The following is a 12,471-nucleotide window of genomic DNA, read 5'->3' as shown; positions in this document are numbered from 1 at the left end:
ACATGAATCTTCATTGGCAGAATTTATTTGCTTAGACCAGCGACATAACAATGCCACGGTAAAAGACTTCGGCAATCTAGGAAAGAGCATGATTCTATAAAATTGATCCGTATTTGTGAATTCCAGACAGTACGTAGTCTGTTTCTAAATTTACATCTCTAATAATAGCATCATTTGAAATAATGTAGGCTTTATGGAAAGAATTAAAAATAAATGGGAGTGCTTACAGGTCTCCCAGTTAATCCTCACGCATCATGTGCAATGTTTTCTTCATTGTTCTCAGTGGAGCTGTATCCAATCTAATCCTGAATAGAACAATTTAACTGACAATGGCTTGACTACTTCCCCTGGTAGTTATTTTCGATGCCAAATTGCTGTAACTGTGGAGAAATATTCTCTCATATATAACCTGGATGTTTTTAGTTTTAGCTCATTACTCTCCCTTTTACCATTTTAAGTAAAGGGTTCTTTCTTTGGTCCCTGAACACTGCTCAGACAAATGGACTGTATGCACAGCATTTCCTTTGGGTGGAATTCTCTTGTCATTGACCAGGTATAAGTAGTGCTTTTTTGCTACTTCACTACCCATTCTACAAGCCCAATGCTGATATAATAACAACTGCTGGGGATGTTGTGTTCATCGGAAATTGGATAGCTTTTGTTATGAAAACAAAGCTAAAATATACAGAGTGTGGGATCATCAGTGGTGTGATTTTGGATGTAGACCCCTTCTGCACACCAGACGTACTCATTTTTCAAGAAGTTGAACCAAAATGAGTCCTGGCCACAATTGTCTTTACCATGGCCATCCTATCCACTCACACCATCCCCATGCTGGGGCAAACCCTTCTAACTAGCTCTGCCCAAAGGCTGCATGCCAGGATAGCATCCTCACATGTAATAATGCCCCCCGACAGAGGGAAGAAGCCTTAGTGAAACCCTTGTGATGTGACACATAGCCATCAATGTTCCCCAAGGCAACCCAAGCCACAATTCCTTGCCATATCAACCCAATCCAATCAAACTGCCCCCCACACTGGGGTGAGCCCCTTGGCAAGTCCTACCTGAAGGCTTTGTGCCAGGAAGGTATCCAAGAAGCAAGTCTAGGTCAGCCAAAATTAATTGCACTATGTCCAGTCCCTGAGGATGCCCAGGGCATCACCCCACAAAATGGGACATCCAGGAGTCAGACCCCAATCCACCAGCATGCTGATGCACTGTTGTCACCAACGAGTCCTGGATCCCTAGGCCAATGCATGGAGATTGCCCCATTGCTGACCACTGTGACCATGGATCAGGCCAGATTTGCACCAATCTAAGGAACTACAAAGGGGAAAAGCAAGTAAAGTCTCAACCAAGATGAGCATCAGACTGGTATGTGCCCACCCACCACCTGCCTATGGCTGAATATGGGATAATGCCCCACCCCGGCAAGCAGAATTGGGAAACAGAAACACAAAGCTGAGGGGAACCCAGAGGCATCCTCAGACCAAACCTTGCATCATGTAGTGAACTCACAGCTGCCTACCTGTGAAAATGACAAGATCCTGGCAATGAGTTCAGGTGGCCTGAACTAGGCCCAGTGAGGGGGCCCACTACAACTTTAGGTAGATATGTTCCACCCTGCCTGTGCTGGAAAGCCCAGAACCTCCCCCAGACCCAGCGGAACCTGAAGCCCTGTACTGCCATGGCAGAGACCCCAGGAGTGTGCCTAGGGGAGTGCCACAGAATGAACCTGGAACCCTCTACACATCAAGCAGGTTTCCTACCATTGAGCACCTCCAGACCCATCATGGGATTTGCTGAAGGTATATAGTCCCCGCCCCCACGATGGCACCTGGTCTTGAGGACAGGAGGAAGCCCCATTTCCCCAGGGAGGCCAGGTGGGGCAAGGCCATGGCAGACAGTGGCCAGGAGGCCGATCTGCTGGTGCCACCACACCTGTAGAACTTGTAGTCAGAAGGCTTTCAGGGGAAGGAAGCGATCAAACCAAGAACTCCCTGCATTATTAAGAGCTCCTAAGTCCCATGGTTCCTCTGGGACAGGTTGCGTCCCAGGCCAAGCTGTATCTGCAAAGCTGCTGCCAGTACCTGCTCCTACCAGGCTGCAGATGACATATTAGTATACAACATCCCAATCCCAACTTGATCACAAAGTGTTTGGCTTTCTCAGAGCATGAATTGCCTGTTTAGGATGGATGGCTAAGTTGGTGGTCCCTGGTCCCTCGTTATGTGAAACAGCATGAAAGACCACACTTATTAGTATTGATAATGCCATACCATTACTTCCACTTTCCTATGCCTCCTATGGTGCAAATCTCCATGGCAACCAGTGACTGTGCTACAGAAGTTGGCCTCCTGGCTAAATGTCAGTCACTGCTGGTGCTGGCATCCAAAAGCAAAAGAAATCAAGCGTGATAGAATCCAGAATGTGTATCAGAAAATTTACTCACAGGAGTGTCTTCCCCCTATTGATCTTCCCCTCCACTATCAGTTTCCTAACCCCTGGCTAGGCTGTCCAACCCATGCTGCTCCTTGCTGCTCCTTGCATTAAGCATAAGGCTGAAACTCCATTTTGGAATTGCACTCTTAATGGAAAATCCCAAAACAAACTGGCCCACCTAAGTGAGTCTTGGGCCTGGGCTTGCAATGACTGACACTGTATAATTTGCCTTGAGTCTCAGTGAGAAAGGTGGACTACAAGTAACATAAATTAAATAAAATTCTTAAAAACAGACATTCTTCATTCACAGCAACAACACTTCATATAGTAAGAACATCTGAGAAGCCATTATTGCTAACAGGTCAGAAAAATGGCCCTAAAATCAGCACTCTGTTGGAACATTAACAATGCAGTCCCATGCAGAGTTACTCAAGTATAAGCCCATTGACTTCAATGAGCTTAGACTGGAGTAACTCTGCAGAGGAATGCACTATGAGAGATGTGGACAACTTTCTAAGGTCTCCCCACCGAATGATACCTGTGGCTTCATTATAATGATAAGCTAAGGGAATAGCACCATTGCTTTTTATTGATCGACCAATTTACAAGACTCCTCTTCTTTTTGGGCTTGTGGAATTTGGACCATAGAGAGCTTTAAAGGTTAGTACCAGAGACTTGATTTGTACTTGGAAGCAGGTTGGAGCCTGTACAGGTGCTATTAGGCTGGCTGAATGTAGCATCAGATATGGAGACTCTGGACCAGTTGAAATTTCCTGGTTGTCTTCAAATGCACCCAACATAAAGCACATTATAGCAGTCAAGACTGAAGGCTACTGAAGCATGGATCACGAGGGGAAAATTGGATCCATGTAGGAGAAGTAGCATGCCCGCAAAATATATACAGTATTTACTCCAGTTCAAGACTAGCCCCACCATGTATGCCATCAAAATGGATGCTACATACATTTACACACAAATTACAGTTACACCCAGCCCCTCCCAAAAAGTGTGTAACTTTTAAAAGGTTGTCATCTTACATTTAGGATCACTTTCATTTTGACTAAATATGGAAGATGAGCAAAAACTTTCATAGCCATTGGATCATCATGCTTTTCTAAATAAAAAAAAAAGGTTCTCAGATATCTAGGAGAAAGATAGGCTTAGAAATGTTTTAAATAAATAAATTACTAGCAAGCAGCCCTGGGATCAAAAGAGTTCCAAGTCACTTCTGCTCCAACAAAGGACTTACAGGTTTTAAGGACATCTTCTAACACAATTGGATTCTCCTCCAACACATCTGAATTCCCTTTCAGCTTCTTTTCTCTTCATTTAATGGTAATTCAGTTGCAGAGGGTGTGCACTTGTCACACAATAATAGGATTGCCTGCATGACTGATTTTGAAGCTGCACTTCAGAGTTAGTTCACCATCAATCCTCAGTGATGTTACACTCCTTCATACATCTCAGTAGGTATTATCAGTCCTTCTCATGCTTGATTATGTATGTATTCCTGAAAGGAGTTAAAGCCAATTGATGAAATGCTGCTAATATTATGATGCCTATACAAACCACCCCCACCCCCAAACAGGAGTCTTTTCTGCATGAGGTTTTTTCATTGGTTCTGGCCCCATACTACATCGAATTCTCTCCAGACTTCTGTATGCATGGTCAAAATACTCTGATTCAGAGCCAAGCCACAAATAACGAATTATATGAGGACTGCACGTGAAAGGAGTTGCAATGTTAGCTGGGAAGTTGAGTTTTAAAAGATTGGAAGGCTTTGTCAATTTCCCCTCTCTACAGAGCCCTGAGCTCTTCAGAGGGTTTGTTAATTTCCTCTTTGCCTCCCAAGGGCTCTGTCAGTTTCACCTCCCCTTCTAGGAGGTGAAGAGGAAATTAACAAACCCTCTAAGGAGAGGTCTCTCCTGCTCTGTATAGAGGGGAAATTGACAAAGCCTTCTGATCTCTTTTAAAACTCAGCTTCCCAGCTAACATGGCGACTCCCTTCATGTGCATTCCTTGTGTAATTCATCATTTGTAGCTTGGCTCTCTGTCACCAAACTGCTTCCCAGACTTTTTTGCATTCTGCAGAGAGAAAGGATACAACTGCTGCAGAATTGATCTTTCCCCAGCTTTTCTGTTCTCCTGCATGCATACCCTGATTTTTTTTTTTCAGTCGAGTCAAACCAGGGGTTTTTGTTGTGAGGCCTGGCCCTAGCCCTGTCTTTCATCCTCCCCTTTATCCCCATGCATCCTGATTGTTTGAACAGCAACCAATCCAGGTTTTTTTTCCTGATTTTTTAAACAAAATATATGGTGATGTTGCAATGTTGGTGTCATTAAAAAAGACAAAAAAACTTTTGTAGGTTTTCTCAGCAATCAACTGAGGAAACTGACCAGTCCTCAGCTGATCCACTGAGGAAAGAGAGGAGCTCTCAGCTGATTGATTGAAGAAACTGATGAGTCCTCAGCTGATGGACTGGGGAAACTGATGAGTCCTCAGCCAACTGATTGAGGAAACTGATGAGTTCTCAAAGCCTGCAGCAGAATTGGGGGATTTTTCTAGAGCAGACACCACTTCAGTTCAACTCCCTCAAAGTGTAGAATTAAAGAATCGAAGCAGTATGGGTCCAGAACTGATGAATAAAGTGGATCCAATCCACATGGATTGAATACACAGAAAGCCTGATGTAAAGTTCACCATGCAGAAGAGGCCAGGTTTATATAAGGCCTAAAGTTATTTTTCACAAGTAGTGTTGGAATTGGTTATCTGCATGTTGTATCTGCGAAGTGTTCTCTCTTCCTGTTCTAACCTTACATCTCTGTCATTGTCCCCAGCTCCCTCTCGTAACACTTCTCTTGGTCTGTTGTCTGAAACCATCTCTTCCCTTTCTCCAACAAATGCTATCCTTCTCTGCATACTGCTCCTACTCTAAACCTCACCTTTATCCCTGCATCCCTTTCCCACTGTTGTCTACTCTCTTACTATTTTCCAGCTTCCTCTCTTTCCAGCTTTCTCTCCTCCCTGGAACACGACTCATGCAGCCAATATGTGAGTGAGCTCTGCTGAGCTATTCAAGGGTGGGATACATGTAGAATTAACCACTGCTTATACAAGTTCACCTTTTACTGCATACATTTGAAATTACTTTTCTTTCTTCTTACTATTCTGTTTATGCAATAAAATTGAATTGTAGACTTAAAGAATTGCTTCCCCTCTAACCCTAATGCTACTCCAAAGCTCATCTGTGAATACACAAACCTAAGATCCTAACACCATGGTCAGAAGGGGCACTTGTCAAGGAACTCACAGGTGTTCCCCTCAGTCCCTGGATAACAACTGGCTCAAGATTTTTAAAAATATCATTCTTAATTGTATCATGAAATTGAGCGCTACAGGATGTTGTGATTGGCACTAGATTTAATAGCTTTTTAAAAGAGTGTGTCAAATTTAGTTTAGCCCTGAAAGATAAGAATAGAACCTCAAGATTCAAAAGAAATTTACCTCTGAATAACAAGCAGACATTGTAGGCAAACTACAGGAGATGGTTATGGCTCTTCTGAAGTTTCTAAGAGCATTTGGGTTATGTTAGACACAAAGTGAAACTAGATGGACCCTAGGTCTGATCTCACAATCTGGGCCAGCATAAAAGTTCTATTGTGATAGCAGTAGGCTCCTGAAAGAGAAAGCCAAGCTGTGGTAACATTGCACTGTGGTATATTTGTCAAAGTCTTGTGTTTCAAGAATGAGAACCTTCAAAACCGTTCAGAATTTTGTGCTATTGCACAACAAGCTGGAAAGTTATGAGGTTTCATGCCTCCCCGATATATAGGCAACCCCTGCATTCCAAGGATTATGTCTGTCTTCATGAATTTTTCAAAAATCCAAGTGATAACATGAAGCATACCCAACTTCTTTTCCTTCATTTTGATACGCTTTCTCCGCTCCAAATTAACACCTTTTGGGAGCTTGGTTCTGCTTGGCATGTGAACTACTTTTTGTTCCCCTCCCTAAGAAGAATGGATCAAGTTGAGAAGAGGGAAAACATCCCTGTGTTTTTCAGAATAAATATTTCCTGCTAGCTTCTTGGCATGCATTGAGCCCACCCTTTCAGAAAGAAACTAGATCCTTAAGCAAACAAGTTCTTTAAAAAAAGAAACCTCAGCTGTTAAAACATTTGGGTGGCACGTTATCCCCCTTGCAAAGCATACAATCATTTCAGACATTTTGCTTGAGTGTTGGAAGGAAACTCAGCCTGTCTACAATGAGCATGGGCAGCACAGGCCATTCCTGTTCTGTTCTTCCTTACTGCTATCCTCCTCTTCTTCACCTTCATTCCACATTCCTAGAGGACAGCCAGAAGATTTATTGTATAATTTCTTTGGTGGCTGTTAGCCAGGCATGCAGCTACAGCTTGCTTTAATTAAGAAATCAGAGAAGTTCTTTTTATGTAGGTCACATCGGTTTTTGATTCTGCATTTCACAAAAGTTATAACCTTTCTGAAAAGTCAGCTATTGATGCATGTGTATATGAATGGGTTTTGAGAAGCAGGGAGGGAAAGAACTGACTTCTCAAGGCTTCTGTCTGCTCTTCCTGGCCCAGCAGATGCAGCTACCTCTCTCTGAGACAAATGGCAAGAAAGAATGTCTGGATAACAGGCTTTGCAAAAAAACCCTCTCTCTCTTTTTGTAAAGGTAAAGGGCTTTCAGACAGGATTTTGGAAGGCAGCCTGAACTTCCAACTGCCTAAAGCGTGCACCTTTCAAAGAGAACAGCCTATTGTGCAAGTTATACTTCTACCTGTCCTTGCAAATTCACATCCGTAGGAAATAAAGTAAAACAAAATGGTCTCCCACATTCAAAGTATTATGATGTCCTCTTCCTTCAAAAAGCTATTCAAATCCTATCCCCAGAAAGACTGTTTAATGTTTCAGGGACATTTCTAAGGTTGCTGTTTCTCAGCATTGTAACAAGCAAAGCTGTATCAGTTGCCAAGCTGTTACATGTCCTAGTGTTGAAATACAGGTCTTTGCTTGGGCAATAACCAGCTTTGCTTCTATGTGATGTGACTGGGCTTACTTCCAGAATTAACTTCTCATGAAAGCTGATTGCAAAGCTAAAACTAAAATAATGTGTTGGATACCTCTACTCTGAATAATTGCATACGTTGGAAGGAGCTTCTCTAAGGATATGTTTTCACCAGCAGCGTTTGCCATGATATGTTTGTACACAAATATATCAGGAATGGGTGGTGAAGTCTACAAGTTTATCAGGAGTAAGTTACTCCCAATTTTTTTCCTGTGATGGTTTTATGCCCTGGAAGACAGGCAGGTAGCAGTGTTATAAGGGGAGGGACACAGGCTAATGCTCCTTCATTGAACAAAAAACAGCAAGTCTTTTTTAAAAAAAATATTTTTAAAATTTCAAACACAAGATAAACACCATCTAACAACAACAACAACATTTGATTTATATACTGTCCTTCAGGACAACTTAATGCCCACTCAGAGTGGCTTACAAAGTATGTCATTATCTAGACTACAGACATAACATTCAGAGTTACATAAGGGAATAGAAAAAGAAAAACATATGATAAAGGAATAAAAGTAAGAATAAAAAAAATTGAGAGAAAAAACTAAAAAGGAATGAAAGAAATAAAACAGACAATGGCCATTTTCACATGTCTTTAAAATAGCATGATACAGAAGGCTGCTGGCTTCCTTGTGCAATTTTTGACACCATTCGTATATAAATCAGAGGCAGGCAGCCACAAAAGCACCATCATCACAGATGGCATCAAAAATAGTGTGAGGAAGCCGGTAGCCTTCCATGAGTATCATCCTATTTTAAAGACGTGTGAAATGGCCAACGTTGAATCAACCTATTAATGGAAGACTTTTCAACTTTATCTTGTACTTTGTAGAACTCAGAGAGGAAATTTTTAATGGCATTTCCCCCTTTTTTCTAGAGCATTTCCACGTATACTATAAATCTAATCTTTTTTCCACAGTTTGAGGAAGAGTTCAGATGAAAGTTGGTGTTAGGTACTTTTCTGATTAGCATATGTAATAAAGTCTTAGGATATATAATAAAGTCTAGCATTATCTTTGACAGCTCTGAGTTGGTACGTCAATTTTTCTGCCATCGCAATTGCCATAGTCCAGAGTACCAAAAATGCACTGATAAAGATTCTGTCAACTCTTACAACTTTATTATACACTTACGTTCTACCATCAGCATGAACACTATCAGCCCCTTTGATGACATTTTTTTATTTTGTTCCCCTCAGATTGTTAATAGGGCCAATGCTGGTGTGGCATAAATAACTTGACGTGTGATATTTTCAATTTCTATGAATATTTTTTTCCAGAATCTTGACACTACTGGGCATGACCACCACATATGAATGTAGTCACCTTGCTGACCACAATTTATCCAACAGTTTACATTATTTGTGTTGATTATTCTGGCAAGAGATCTTGGGGTGATAGACCATTGGTGTAATAATGTTAAAGAATTTTCCCTGAGGGCTATTGATACTGTTTTCCTTGTTTGAGTTATCCATAATTTCCCCCATACATTTTGTTCTATTTTTATCCCTGTGTCATTTTCTCAAATTGTTTTCAATCATTTAAAGTACTTGTATCTATTTCAATTAAATGTGAATATATTTTGGAAGTTATACCTTTTGTGCTGTTCATGTGTTGCATTAAGATCTGTTTAAATTTGGTTATCTTTCTGGTCTTAGTTCTCCTTACTGTATAATTCACAATTAGATAATATAATTGATGAAGAAGGATCCAATTGATAGGGACTATCAATTAATTGTGCTACAGTAAGGGGAGATTCATTTTCATAAAGATCTCTCATTCTATAAATTCCTTTTTCTTTCCATTTAGTGTATGCTTCTATTTTACCTATGAGATTAAAGTTGGGGTGCAGCGTAAATGGAACTAATGGGGATATTTTTGGGATTAATTTGTTCTTTCATTTGTTCCATGTTTTTAATGTGCTATATAAAAAGAATTCTCAGCCCATTTTATATCTCTTACTTTTTTCCCTCCGAAAATATTTTTTTCAATTAATTTCAAGTGCTCTTTATTTGCTTCCATGCCCACCCATATATTATCAGAGGTGTCCTCCAAATATGCTATCAATGTTTTCAATTGGTTTGCCTCATAATATTTACTTTTACTAGGTTCTCCCTATCCCCCTTGATCAGCAAATCTCATAAAACACAGCATTGACAAAAAAGCAGCAGAGGTACAAGGGATCTGAAATAATAAAAAAAGGATCAGAGAGCCCCCCCCCCACCAATATGAGAGATCAGTGATTATGATCATTCTGTTATCTCAGTATATTTCAAATTAGATTTAACAGAGCCAAGGGACATGAGGTTTGAGGTCACAATGACTGGGGAGGGAGAGAGGAGACAGGCAAGCTTTTGGGGACCTGAACAGGATGATCCTTGTATATGGATGTATGTACCCTTTCACATGTTGAGGAAGTAGGAGGTGTTTATGGAGCAGAAATGAAGTTAGGGCGTGCCCAAAGGACCTGTCCTTTCCTCATCTTAGACTACTGTTCTTGGTTGATTGAGCTCAGCATTTTTCTCCCAGTCTGGCCCCAATGCTGAAACTGAGCAAGAGCTAAATGTTGAAATCATCTTCTGCAATCAACTGCACACAGTAAATAATAATAATAACAACAACAACATTCGATTTATATACCACCCTACAGGATGACTTAACACCCACTCAGAGCAGTTTTCAAAGTATGTTATTATCCCCACAACAAAACATCCTGTGAGGTGGATGAGGCTGAGAGAGCTCCAGAGAGCTGTGACTAGCCCAAGGTCACCCAGATGGCTTCAAGTGGAGGAGTGAGGAATCAAACCCAGTTCTCCAGATTAGAGTCTCATGTTCTTAACCTCTACACCAAACTGGCTTTCCAAGTCAGTGGGGACCTTTGAACTTTCATTTGCTTTAAAAGCAGGCTCCCCTCATGTCCCACTTCAGGGTCCCCAACACAAGAGGAAAAATCTACAAGTCAGTTCTGTGCCTTGTGCAAGAGAGACTTTTATTTACAACAGGGATGTTTTTTCTTACCTTCCTGAAATTTCAGAAGGAGGAATTTTTGGGGAAGGAGAGAAAGAACCCTAGAGAATCGCATCCAAGCTGGATGAAGAGAAATAATTACAGCTGCAAATACGTTTCTTGTTGAAAGCAATGGAAATGAATGAAAAACAGAAACAAACAAATGTATTTGATAATAAAAAAGAATAAACATATGAACAGCTAAAATGTTTGTAGAACATTCCTAGGAATGCCTGTGCACATTCCTAGGAAGAAGGTTGCTCAGAGCTGGTGCCATAGCCAGCGGCTCCCATTTTGTCCTAGGCTCTGTGTAGGACACATCTGCCCAGGGGTTTTTTTTCTGGGAAAAGAGGTGGCGGAACTTTCAAGAGGGAAATGAGGAAGAAACACACGGGATTCTTTGTAATCATATTATTTTCAAGCACTATTGCCAAGTATATTCAAGAGGTGCTGGAACTCCGTTCCCCCGTGTTCCCCCTGAAAAAAAGCCCTGCATCTGCTATGTTCCAGCCACTGCAGAAGTCTGGGAATGCTAAGGAAAACTTGCACACTTCTAAGCCCATTAAAGTCATTGGGCTTAGAAGGGTATAGCTCTGTTTAAGAACACACTGGCATTGTAAGAATTGTAGTTTTGAAACTATAGACACATATAGATAGATAAAGGAAATTAATGAAGCAATGAACAGTTCTATTGCAAAGGTCTACTTTATTTGCTATGAAGTTAACAGAGGACTATATTATGTTTCATATGGGGCATGTCTACATCTTCCTACTTTTCTTGCAAAGTAACGGAAAAGTACCTTTTATAATTTTTAAGAAAGATTTTTTACTTGGCAAAAATCTCCTTCATGGCTCAGGATTGTAATTTTATTCTATTTTTTTTCTTCCAGAAGTCTGTAGATGTTGGCATATGGGGCAAAACAACAATTTCCTTTTGGAATAACATCACAAGTATTTGCAGAACATAATTTTACACAGTCATAGATCCGTGAAGAAAAATGCCAGATAAGTGCTGTAGACAGGCAGGCTGTCTGGGGTGGATTGTTCCAAAATGAAGGAATGCTTCAGTTTTCATCCTGCCTCTTCTACTGACTCACTGTGTGGTCCTGGGCAAGTCACTTTTCTTGTCTATTGAAATTATGATAGCTACCCTTTCCATTTGAATGAGACGTAATTAGATGAAACTTGTACAATTTGAGTAAACGTGTCAGTGTAATGCAAGGATGGAGTCCACACTTTAAAAAAATCTGGGTATGGACTTCCTAATACACTTTACATGTATAGTCCATAGACTAATACAGCCTAATTAGTCCATAGACTAATACAAAAATATTGTGGCCATCCTATTGACTTCTGTACTCAACTCTAGCTCTAGATGATGTGTTCATTGCTAGGGTTCAATGCTTCTAGAATTCAGAAATGCAACAGACAGTTGATACTGTTCTATTGATCAAACAGAGGAAGAAGGCCAGATTCTATTTCATACCAGGCCCACCCAGTTCAGAGTCGAGTTGCCATGTCCCCTGGGAGCCAACCTGGAAGGTAGGGGGCAGTAGAGTGTGGCATGCACATGCTCCCTTGCTCCTGTATCACTGGAAAATGACATCATTTCCAGCATCATGTGGAAGCTTAGTGTTTGGGGCTATTTTTTAGAGAATTGGTCCCTGGCATGACCTGTCACTTCTGTGTTATGCCTGAAATGATGTAGTTGATGCTGCAGAAGCACACATAAGTACTTCACACGTGTGCTTCAGGCTTGTCTCCCCTGTTTCCTGGTGCCTTTCCCCCTTGCCAGTCAGGTGATCAGTAGTGGGGCAGAGCCTGACAGATGCTGGGGGCAAAGGATCCCCCACCAAGGGGGGAGTATCTGAAAACCTGCTCCAAAGGTCTACCCATTGCAAAGGCTGATATTATATATTGTTATGCCTTCTA

This window comes from Eublepharis macularius, chromosome 9, assembly GCF_028583425.1.
Source record: "Eublepharis macularius isolate TG4126 chromosome 9, MPM_Emac_v1.0, whole genome shotgun sequence".
Classification (NCBI taxonomy): Eukaryota; Metazoa; Chordata; class Lepidosauria; order Squamata; family Eublepharidae; genus Eublepharis; species Eublepharis macularius.
This window is presented reverse-complemented; position numbering follows the sequence as displayed.